The sequence below is a fragment of the Bombina bombina genome, chromosome 8 (assembly GCF_027579735.1).
Source record: "Bombina bombina isolate aBomBom1 chromosome 8, aBomBom1.pri, whole genome shotgun sequence".
Classification (NCBI taxonomy): Eukaryota; Metazoa; Chordata; class Amphibia; order Anura; family Bombinatoridae; genus Bombina; species Bombina bombina.
Genome location: NC_069506.1, coordinates 26,057,019 through 26,069,530, shown reverse-complemented (window position 1 = coordinate 26,069,530; position 12,512 = coordinate 26,057,019).

The following is a 12,512-nucleotide window of genomic DNA, read 5'->3' as shown; positions in this document are numbered from 1 at the left end:
AGATACTGACTGAACCCCACATAAACTACAAATACTGACTGAACCTCACATAAACTGCAGATACTGACTGAACCCCACATAAACTGCAGATACTGACTGAACCCCACATAAACTGCAAATACTGACTGAACCCCACATAAACTACAAATACTGACTGAACCCCACATAAACTGCAAATACTGACTGAACCCCACATAAACTGCAAATACTGACTGAACCTCACATAAACTGCAGATACTGACTGAACCTCACATAAACTACAAATACTGACTGAACCCCACATAAACTGCAAATACTGACTGAACCTCACATAAACTGCAAACACTGACTGAACCTCACATAAACTGCAGATACTGACTGTACCTCACATAAACTGCAGATACTGACTGAACCCCACATAAACTGCAGATACTGACTGTACCTCACATAAACTGCAGATACTGACTGAACCTCACATAAACTGCAAATACTGACTGAACCCCACATAAACTACAGATACTGACTGAACCTCACATAAACTACAAATACTGACTGAACCCCACATAAACTGCAAATACTGACTGAACCTCACATAAACTGCAAACACTGACTGAACCTCACATAAACTACAAATACTGACTGAACCCCACATAAACTGCAAATACTGACTGAACCTCACATAAACTGCAAACACTGACTGAACCTCACATAAACTGCAAACACTGACTGAACCTCACATAAACTGCAGATACTGACTGTACCTCACATAAACTGCAAATACTGACTGAACCCCACATAAACTGCAAATACTGACTGAACCTCACATAAACTGCAAACACTGACTGAACCTCACATAAACTGCAAACACTGACTGAACCTCACATAAACTGCAGATACTGACTGTACCTCACATAAACTGCAGATACTGACTGTACCTCACATAAACTGCATATACTGACTGAACCTCACATAAACTGCAGATACTGACTGTACCTCACATAAACTGCAGATACTGACTGAACCTCACATAAACTGCAGATACTGACTGAACCCCACATAAACTACAAATACTGACTGAACCCCACATAAACTACAAATACTGACTGTACCTCACATAAACTGCAGATACTGACTGAACCTCACATAAACTGCAGATACTGACTGAACCTCACATAAACTACAAATACTGACTGAGCCCCACATAAACTGCAGATACTGACTGAACCCCACATAAACTGCAAATACTGACTGAACCCCACATAAACTGCAGATACTGACTGAACCCCACATAAACTGCAAATACTGACTGAACCCCACATAAACTGCAGATACTGACTGAACCCCACATAAACTGCAGATACTGACTGAACCCCACATAAACTGCAGATACTGACTGAACCCCACATAGACTGCAGATACTGACTGAACCCCACATAGACTGCAAATACTGACTGAACCCCACATAAACTGCAGATACTGACTGAACCCCACATAGACTGCAAATACTGACTGAACCCCACATAAACTGCAGATACTGACTGAACCCCACATAAACTGCAGATACTGACTGAACCCCACATAAACTGCAAATACTGACTGAACCCCACATAAACTGCAAATACTGACTGAACCCCACATAAACTGCAGATACTGACTGAACCCCACATAAACTGCAAATACTGACTGAACCCCACATAAACTACAGATACTGACTGAACCTCACATACACTGCAAATACTGACTGAACCCCACATAAACTACAAATACTGACTGAACCCCACATAAACTGCAGATACTGACTGAACCCACATAAACTACAAATACTGACTGAACCCCACATAAACTGCAAATACTGACTGAACCCCACATAAACTGCAGATACTGACTGAACCCCACATAAACTGCAGATACTGACTGAACCTCACATAAACTACAAATACTGACTGAACCTCACATAAACTGCAGATACTGACTGAACCCCACATAAACTGCAGATACTGACTGAACCTCACATAAACTACAAATACTGACTGAACCTCACATAAACTACAAATACTGACTGAACCCCACATAAACTACAAATACTGACTGAACCTCACATACACTGCAAATACTGACTGAACCCCACATAAACTACAAATACTGACTGAACCCCACATAAACTGCAGATACTGACTGAACCCACATAAACTACAAATACTGACTGAACCCCACATAAACTGCAAATACTGACTGAACCCCACATAAACTGCAGATACTGACTGAACCCCACATAAACTGCAGATACTGACTGAACCTCACATAAACTACAAATACTGACTGAACCTCACATAAACTGCAGATACTGACTGAACCCCACATAAACTACAAATACTGACTGAACCCCACATAAACTGCAGATACTGACTGAACCTCACATAAACTACAGATACTGACTGAACCCCACATAAACTACAAATACTGACTGAACCCCACATAAACTGCAAATACTGACTGAACCCCACATAAACTGCAGATACTGACTGAACCCCACATAAACTGCAGATACTGACTGAACCTCACATAAACTGCAGATACTGACTGAACCTCACATAAACTGCAGATACTGACTGAACCCCACATAAACTGCAGATACTGACTGAACCTCACATAAACTACAAATACTGACTGAACCTCACATAAACTGCAGATACTGACTGAACCCCACATAAACTACAAATACTGACTGAACCCCACATAAACTGCAGATACTGACTGAACCTCACATAAACTACAGATACTGACTGAACCCCACATAAACTACAAATACTGACTGAACCCCACATAAACTGCAAATACTGACTGAACCCCACATAAACTGCAGATACTGACTGAACCCCACATAAACTGCAGATACTGACTGAACCTCACATAAACTACAAATACTGACTGAACCCCACATAAACTACAAATACTGACTGAACCTCACATAAACTGCAGATACTGACTGAACCCCACATAAACTGCAGATACTGACTGAACCTCACATAAACTACAAATACTGACTGAACCCCACATAAACTGCAGATACTGACTGAACCCCACATAAACTGCAGATACTGACTGAACCTCACATAAACTACAAATACTGACTGAACCTCACATAAACTACAAATACTGACTGAACCCCACATAAACTGCAAATACTGACTGAACCTCACATAAACTACAAATACTGACTGAACCTCACATAAACTACAAATACTGACTGAACCTCACATAAACTGCAAACACTGACTGAACCTCACATAAACTGCAGATACTGACTGTACCTCACATAAACTGCAAATACTGACTGAACCCCACATAAACTGCAGATACTGACTGAACCCCACATAAACTGCAGATACTGACTGAACCTCACATAAACTGCAGATACTGACTGAACCTCACATAAACTGCAGATACTGACTGAACCTCACATAAACTACAAATACTGACTGAACCCCACATAAACTACAAATACTGACTGAACCCCACATAAACTACAAATACTGACTGAACCTCACATAAACTACAAATACTGACTGAACCTCACATAAACTACAAATACTGACTGAACCCCACATAAACTACAAATACTGACTGAACCCCACATAAACTGCAAGTACTGACTGAACCTCACATAAACTGCAAACACTGACTGAACCTCACATAAACTACAAATACTGACTGAACCTCACATAAACTACAAATACTGACTGAACCCCACATAAACTACAAATACTGACTGAACCTCACATAAACTACAAATACTGACTGAACCTCACATAAACTACAAATACTGACTGAACCCCACATAAACTACAAATACTGACTGAACCCCACATAAACTGCAAGTACTGACTGAACCTCACATAAACTGCAAACACTGACTGAACCTCACATAAACTGCATATACTGACTGAACCTCACATAAACTGCAGATACTGACTGAACCTCACATAAACTGCAGATACTGACTGAACCTCACATAAACTGCAGATACTGACTGAACCTCACATAAACTACAAATACTGACTGAACCCCACATAAACTACAAATACTGACTGAACCTCACATAAACTACAAATACTGACTGAACCTCACATAAACTACAAATACTGACTGAACCCCACATAAACTACAAATACTGACTGAACCCCACATAAACTGCAAGTACTGACTGAACCTCACATAAACTGCAAACACTGACTGAACCTCACATAAACTGCATATACTGACTGAACCCCACATAAACTGCAGATACTGACTGAACCCCACATAAACTGCAGATACTGACTGAACCTCACATAAACTGCAAACACTGACTGAGACCCACATAAACTGCATATACTGACTGAACCCCACATAAACTGCAGATACTGACTGAGACCCACATAAACTGCAGATACTGACTGAACCTCACATAAACTGCAAACACTGACTGAACCCCACATAAACTGCAGATACTGACTGAACCTCACATAAACTGCAGATACTGACTGAACCCCACATAAACTGCAAACACTGACTGAACCTCACATAAACTACAAACACTGACTGAACCTCACATACACTGCAAATACTGACTGAACCTCACATAAACTGCAGATACTGACTGAACCTCACATGAACTGCAGATACTGACTGAACCCCACATAAACTGCAGATACTGACTGTACCCCACATAAACTGCAGATACTGACTGAACCTCACATAAACTGCAGATACTGACTGTACCCCACATAAACTGCAGATACTGACTGAACCTCACATAAACTGCAGATACTGACTGAACCTCACATAAACTGCAGATACTGACTGAACCTCACATAAACTGCAGATACTGACTGAACCCCACATAAACTGCAGATACTGACTGAACCTCACATAAACTGCAGATACTGACTGAACCCCACATAAACTGCAAACACTGACTGAACCTCACATAAACTACAAACACTGACTGAACCTCACATACACTGCAAATACTGACTGAACCTCACATAAACTGCAGATACTGACTGAACCTCACATAAACTGCAGATACTGACTGAACCCCACATAAACTACAGATACTGACTGAACCCCACATAAACTACAAATACTGACTGAACCTCACATAAACTGCAGATACTGACTGAACCTCACATACACTGCAAATACTGACTGAACCCCACATAAACTGCAGATACTGACTGAACCCACATAAACTGCAGATACTGACTGAACCTCACATAAACTGCAGATACTGACTGAACCCCACATACACTGCAGATACTGACTGAACCCCACATAAACTGCATATACTGACTGAACCTCACATACACTGCAAATACTGACTGAACCCCACATAAACTGCAGATACTGACTGAACCCACATACACTGCAGATACTGACTGAACCCCACATAAACTGCATATACTGACTGAACCTCACATACACTGCAAATACTGACTGAACCCCACATAAACTGCAGATACTGACTGAACCTCACATAATCTGCAAATATTCAGTGAGCTTGTTTAGCTGCAAATTCTCTGAGCCTCACATAGTATAAAATATTGAGAGAACCTCACACACAAATAAAATGCTATCACTTGGCAACAAATATGTAGTGAACATTAGATGCCAATACTAAGTTAGCATCACATAGAGCTAGATTACGAGTGGCACGTTAACAGTTACGCACAAGCGATATCGGGTTTATCACGGCTGTTTGTGCAGGTCGGAAGTAGCTCACGCATTACAATTTGAAAGTAAATGTGATTAAATGCGATCGATTGAGTACAATTGAATTTAACAAGCGTCAGGTTAGCTTGACCTCAGAGCTCTGGTTAACTGTTACACTTGAATTAAAAGTTGCACAAAATACATCAAAATACTTTAAAAAGTACAGTTACACCCATAATAACACTATCTAATAATTATTAAAAACAAAAATTGCAGAAAAAAGTTATAAGGGCTCAAGATATGAGGTTTCAGGTGTTGCAAAGGGCTTTAACATAGAGAGACATATATATTTTTATTTCATGATTTAGACAGAGCATACAATTTTAAACAACTTTCCAATTTACCTCTATTATTGAATTTGCTTCCTTTTCTTGTTAACCTTTGTTGAAAGGTTTATTTAGGAGAGCTCAGGAGCAGCAAAGAACCTAGGTTCTAGCTGCTGATTGGTGGCTGCATATATATACTGATTTTCATTGGCTCACCCATGTGTTCAGTCAGTAACAAGTAGTGTATTGCTGCTCATTCAACAAAGTATACCAAGAGAACAAAGAAAAATTGATAATAGGAGTAAATTAGAAAGTTGCTTGAAATTGCATGCTCTATCTGAATCATGAAAGAAAAAAATTGAGTTTCATATCCCTTTAATTGATTGTCGTGAGAGGGAATGGGATCTAAGTGCCTCACAAAATTAAATTCCCACAAATCTATACAAATGATATATATTTATATATAATATCTATTGAAATACATAAATATTCTGCTCCTGCCCTGCTGTTAGCTAATCTGTGAGCTGGAGGCGTTATGTTTTGAAAATACATTAATATTTCTATGATTTTTCTTACTTAAATTTATTTATTCAGCTGAACTTTGCTGCTGTTTCATTTTGTGCTTTTCCAGCATTTTATATTTTACCAATACAGAAAACGCAGGAAAACTTCAACGTATAACAGCAGCAAAGTTCAGCTGAATACAATTTCTTTAAGTAAAATCGTACAAATATTTATGTATTTTCAAAACGTACCCCCTCCACCAGGCAGCTCAGAGATTAGCGAACAGCAGTGGTGAAGCAGAATCAGTGCAAGCCGATGGAGAATCAGAGCAAGCCGATGGAGAATCAGAGCAAGCCGATGGAGAATCAGAGCAAGCCGATGGAGAATCAGAGCAAGCCGATGGAGAATCAGAGCAAGCCGATGGAGAATCAGAGCAAGCCGATGGAGAATCAGAGCAAGCTGATGGAGAATCAGAGCAAGCTGATGGAGAATAAGAGCAAGCCGATGGAGAATCAGAGCAAGCTGATGGAGAATCAGAGCAAGCCGATGGAGAATCAGAGCAAGCTGATGGAGAATCAAAACAAGCCGATGAAGAATCAGAGCAAGCCGATGGAGAATCAGAGCAAGCCGATGGAGAATCAGAGCAAGCCGATGGAGAATCAGAGCAAGCCGATGGAGAATCAGAGGAAGCCGATGGAGAATCAGAGCAAGTTGATGGAGAATCAGAGCAAGCCGATGGAGAATCAAAACAAGCCGATGGAGAATCAGAGCAAGCCGATGGAGAATCAGAGCAAGCCGATGGAGAATCAGAGCAAGCCGATGGAGAATCAGAGCAAGCTGATGGAGAATCAGAGCAAGCCGATGGATAATCAAAACAAGCCGATGGAGAATCAGAGCAAGCCGATGGAGAATCAGAGCAAGCCGATGGAGAATCAGAGCAAGCCGATGGAGAATCAGAGCAAGCCGATGGAGAATCAGAGCAAGCCGATGGAGAATCAGAGCAAGCTGATGGAGAATCAGAGCAAGCCGATGGAGAATCAGAGCAAGCCGAAGGAGAATCAGTGCAAGCCGATGGAGAATCAGAGCAAGCCGAAGGAGAATCAGTGCAAGCCGATGGAGAATCAGTGCAAGCCGATGGAGAATCAGAGCAAGCCGATGGAGAATCAGAGCAAGCCGATGGAGAATCAGAGCAAGCCGATGGAGAATCAGAGCAAGTCGATGGAGAATCAGAGCAAGCCGATGGAGAATCAGAACAAGCCGATGGAGAATCAAAACAAGCCGATGGAGAATCAGAGCAAGCCGATGGAGAATCAAAACAAGCCGATGGAGAATCAGAGCAAGCCGATGGAGAATCAAAACAAGCCGATGGAGAATCAGAGCAAGCTGATGGAGAATCAGAACAAGCCGATGGAGAATCAAAACAAGCCGATGGAGAATCAGAGCAAGCCGATGGAGAATCAAAACAAGCCGATGGAGAATCAGAGCAAGCCGATGGAGAATCAAAACAAGCCGATGGAGAATCAGAGCAAGCCGATGGAGAATCAGAGCAAGCCGATGGAGAATCAGAGCAAGCCGATGGAGAATCAAAACAAGCCGATGGAGAATCAGAGCAAGCTGATGGAGGCAGAGCCAGCCAGCCGATCTCAAGTCTACCACTCACCTGCCCTCCACTGAAAGTCTCAAACACCGCACGCGGGACTAGAAGAAAGGAGCTAAGCAGTCAACTAGTCAAGTGCGTGCCTGCATGTGATCCCTGATGTGCCTGCCTGGCCAGTAAAGTCCCACGCAGCGGCGCACGCTATTGTCCCGCCCCTTCTCCCCGCCTCTTCTCCCTGCCCCCTACCCAATCAAACCGGTGAAGAAGCCCCCTGTCATGGTCCTGGGGGCAGAGTTTGATTTTTATGTTGAGCTGATTTCCCGCCACACACCAGAAATGGCAGTAAACCAGCTCAACAGAAAAAAAATCAAACTTAGAGTCAGTGAGTGTCGTCACGTGACACAGCAGTCAGCCAGAGTGTCAGGGGTGGGTGTAGCTTGAAGTGACGTCATCATCGGCACTACCATGCCCAGCCAGCTTAAAAAATAATTGTACATTTTTTTTCTATGTCGGCAGGGCCCTGGGCCCCTCATCCCGGGTGGGCCCCTGACTGGTGTCACCCCTGACAGACGCTGGCTTTTGGACCTGATGCTTGGATGGTCCTTTTCCTCTTTGGCTCAGAGAACGCGACGGCTGTTTTTTTCCAAAAAATATTTGAAATGTTGATTTGTCGGACCACAAAAACACGATTCCACTGTGTTACTGTCCATATAAGAAGAGAATGAACCCAGAGAAGTCGGCGGGGCTTCTGGACAGTGTTAATGTATGGCTTCTGCTTTGCATAGTAAAGCCTTAACTTGCATCTGTGGATGCAGCAGTGAATGGTGTTGATTTACAAAGGTTTACCAAGGTATTCCCGAGCCCATGTCAGGATATGCATTATGACTCATGACGGTTTTTGAGACAGTGACGTCTGATGGATTGGAGATCACCCACATTCAGAAGTGGTTTTTGGCCTTGCCCTTTACACACCAAGAGTGACCGGATTCCTTGATTCTTTTAATTATATTGTGCACTGTAGAAGGTGAAATGCCCAAAATCCTACCGATTTGTCTTTGGGGATTGTTGTTCTCAAAGTGTTGGATTATTCTCTGACACATCTGTTGGCAGATTGGCGTGCTTCGACCCATCCTTGTTCTTAAAGGACTAGGCCTTTTTTGGAAGCTCCTTATATACTATGATTACACAATTGTCTCACCTGTTTCACATCACCTCTTGTTATTTCAACTTGTCACATCGCTATTAGTCCTAGATTGCCCATGTCCCAATTTTTTGGGATTGTGTTGCAGTCATCCGATTTGAAATGAGTGTATATTTTCAAAAATACATTAAATTCACAAAGTAAAACATTAAATAATGTGTTAATAATGTTTTTTCAATATAGTACAGGGTGAATTGAATTTTCAAATTACTCTATTTGTCTGTTTTTTTGCATTTTCCATACAAAGTACTGTGTCAGCCTCAAGCTACAAACGCTGAACTCACCACGGGCCCGATCCAATATGCAGCTGGTTTGGTATCCTATATACGGCGTAACCTAGAAGTTACGCTCGTATATTTCTGCCGTCGCCCGCAGTTTTTTGGGCCATAGGCATGTATACCAAACCAGCGCAGTTTGGTATCCAATATACAGCGTAAGGAGTTACGTGGCGAAAATGGAGAAATCTTACTCCATTTTCACCTTGCCACAAAATGCAGTCGTAGTAAGCCTTACGCTGTCTATTAGAGCCCCGTAACTCCCTAAACTACCTGCTAAATAAACCTAATGCATGCGCAATGTCTATCTACCTGTCAACCGCGATCCCCCGCCGCAATCCCTAATAAAGTATTTAACCCCTAAACCGCCGCACACGGACCCCGCCGCCACCTACAATAAAAGTATAACCCCCTAATGTGATCCCCCTACACCGTCGCAAGCTACATTACATACCCCCTAATGTGAGTCCCTTACACCGCCGCCATCTATCTTACCTACCCCCTAAAGTGAGCCCCTATCCTGCCGCCATCTATCTTACCTACCCCCTAAAGTGAGCCCCTACCCTGCCGCCATCTACCTTACCTACCCCCTAAAGTGAGCCCCTACACCGCCGCCATCTATCTTACCTACCCCCTAAAGTGAGCCCCTTACACCGCCGCCATCTATTTTAAAAATATTAACCCCAAATTTAATCCCCCTACACTGCCGCCAGCTATATTAACTATATTAACCCTAATTATATCAGCCAATCAGATTCAAGTTCAATCCGATTGGCTGATTGGTTAGTTCGTTGGAAGTCGTCGTGCCGGATGGATGCTCCGCGGCGGAGGAGCGAAGAAAGAAGATTGAAGATGCTGCTTTGCTTGAAGACATCGCCGGATGGAAGAAGACATCGCCAGATTGAAGAAGACTTCACTGCCGCTTGATTGGACATCGCCCAGGTCGGATGAAGAGTTCGGCCCGGCTGGTTGAAGACAAGGTAGGGAGATCTTCAGGGGGGTAGTGTTAGGTTTTTTTAAGGGGGGTTTGGGTGGGTTTATAATAGGGGTATGTGGGTGGTGGGTTGTAATGTTGGGGGGTGGTATTGTGTTTTTCTTTTACAGGCAAAAGAGCAGAATTCTTTGGGGCATGCCCCGCAAAAGGCCCTTTTAAGGGCTGGTAAGGTAAACTTTTTTAATTTAGAATAGGGTAGGGAAAATTTTTTATTTTGGTGGGCTTTATTATTTTATTAGGGGGCTTAGAATAGGTGTAATTAGCTTAAAAATCTTGTAATCTTTTTTTTATTTTTTGTAATTTAGTGTTTTGTTTTTTTTTGTAATTTAGTTTAGATTATTTTATTGTATTTTAGTTTAGATATTTGTAGTTTATTTAATTTAGTGATAGTGTAGGTGTATTTGTAACTTAGGTTAGGATTTATTTTACAGGTAAATTGGTAATTATTTTAACTAGGTAGCTATTAAATAGTTATTAACTATTTAATAGCTATTGTACCTAGTTAAAATAAATACCAAGTTACCTGTAAAATAAATATAAACCCTAAAATAGCTACAATGTAATTATTAATTATATTGTAGCTATCTTAGGGTTTATTTTATAGGTAAGTATTTAGATTTAAATAGGAATATTTTAATTAATAATATTAATATTAATTAGATTTATTTTAATATGAATTTAGTTAGGGATGTTAGAGTTAGATAGGGTTATTATACTTAATATATATATAATATAATAACGATATTAACTATATTAACCCTAATATAATTAGGGTAATATATATAATTTAATAACTATATTAACTATATTAACCCTAATATAATTAGGGTTAATATAGTTAATATAGATGGCGGCGGTGTAGGGGGATTAAATTAGGGGTTAATATTTTTAAAATAGATGGCGGCGGGGTAGGGGCTCACTTTAGGGGGTAGGTAAGATAGATGGCGGCAGGGTAGGGGGCTCACTTTAGGGGATAGGTAAGATAGATGGCGGCGGGGTAGGGGCTCACTTTAGGGGGTAGGTAAGATAGATGGCGGCGGGGTGGGGGGCTCACTTTAGGGGGTAGGTAAGATAGATGGCGGCGGGGTAGGCGCTCACTTTAGGGGGTAGGTAAGATAGATGGCGGCGGGGTAGGGGGCTCACTTTAGGGGGTAGGTAAGCTAGATGGCGGCAGGGTAGGGGGCTCACTTTAGGGGGTAGGTAAGATAGATGGTGGCGGGGTAGGGGCTCACATTAGGGGGTTATAGATCTAATATAGCTGGTGGCGGGGTCCGGGAGCGGCGGTTAAGGGGTTAATACATATTTTATTGTTAGGATAGTGAGGGGGGATAGCAGATAGAGGGTTAGACGTGTCGGGCTATGTTTGGGAGGCGTGTTAGACAGTACGGGTGATTTTATAACTTTAGTCAGGTTTTGTAGGCGCCGACAGTTTCTAAAGTGCCGTAAGTCACTGGCGACTCCAGAAATTTGTACTTACGCAGATTTCTGGACATCGCTGGTTTGTGAGACTTACGGCACTTTAGCCTCTGACAGCGCCGTATATAGGATAGCTCGAGTTGCGAGCTGAAACTGCGGGCGGCGGGGGTTCCCTCGCTTGCGCCGCAAACTACGATCTTTATCGGATCGCGCCCCACATAGTTCATGAGTGTCACATAGGCTACAAATACAAAGTATCACATATTATTATTATTATAATTAAAAATATATTTCTTTGTAATGTGCTAACAGATTCTGCAGTGCTGTACAATAAATAAAGTAAGACAAAGAAGGCAGACTGGAACAGAATGCTTATTAGAGGTCTGTGCTTGCAGTCTAAGTGGTAGTTTAAGGCAATAGTTTGGAAGGAACTTGTAGTGAGTTCTGATTGTTGGCCTGCTCAGATGAGGATAATGATTTTATGGTTTGGAGAATTGTCCTTTGATGTATGACAAACGTCATGAGA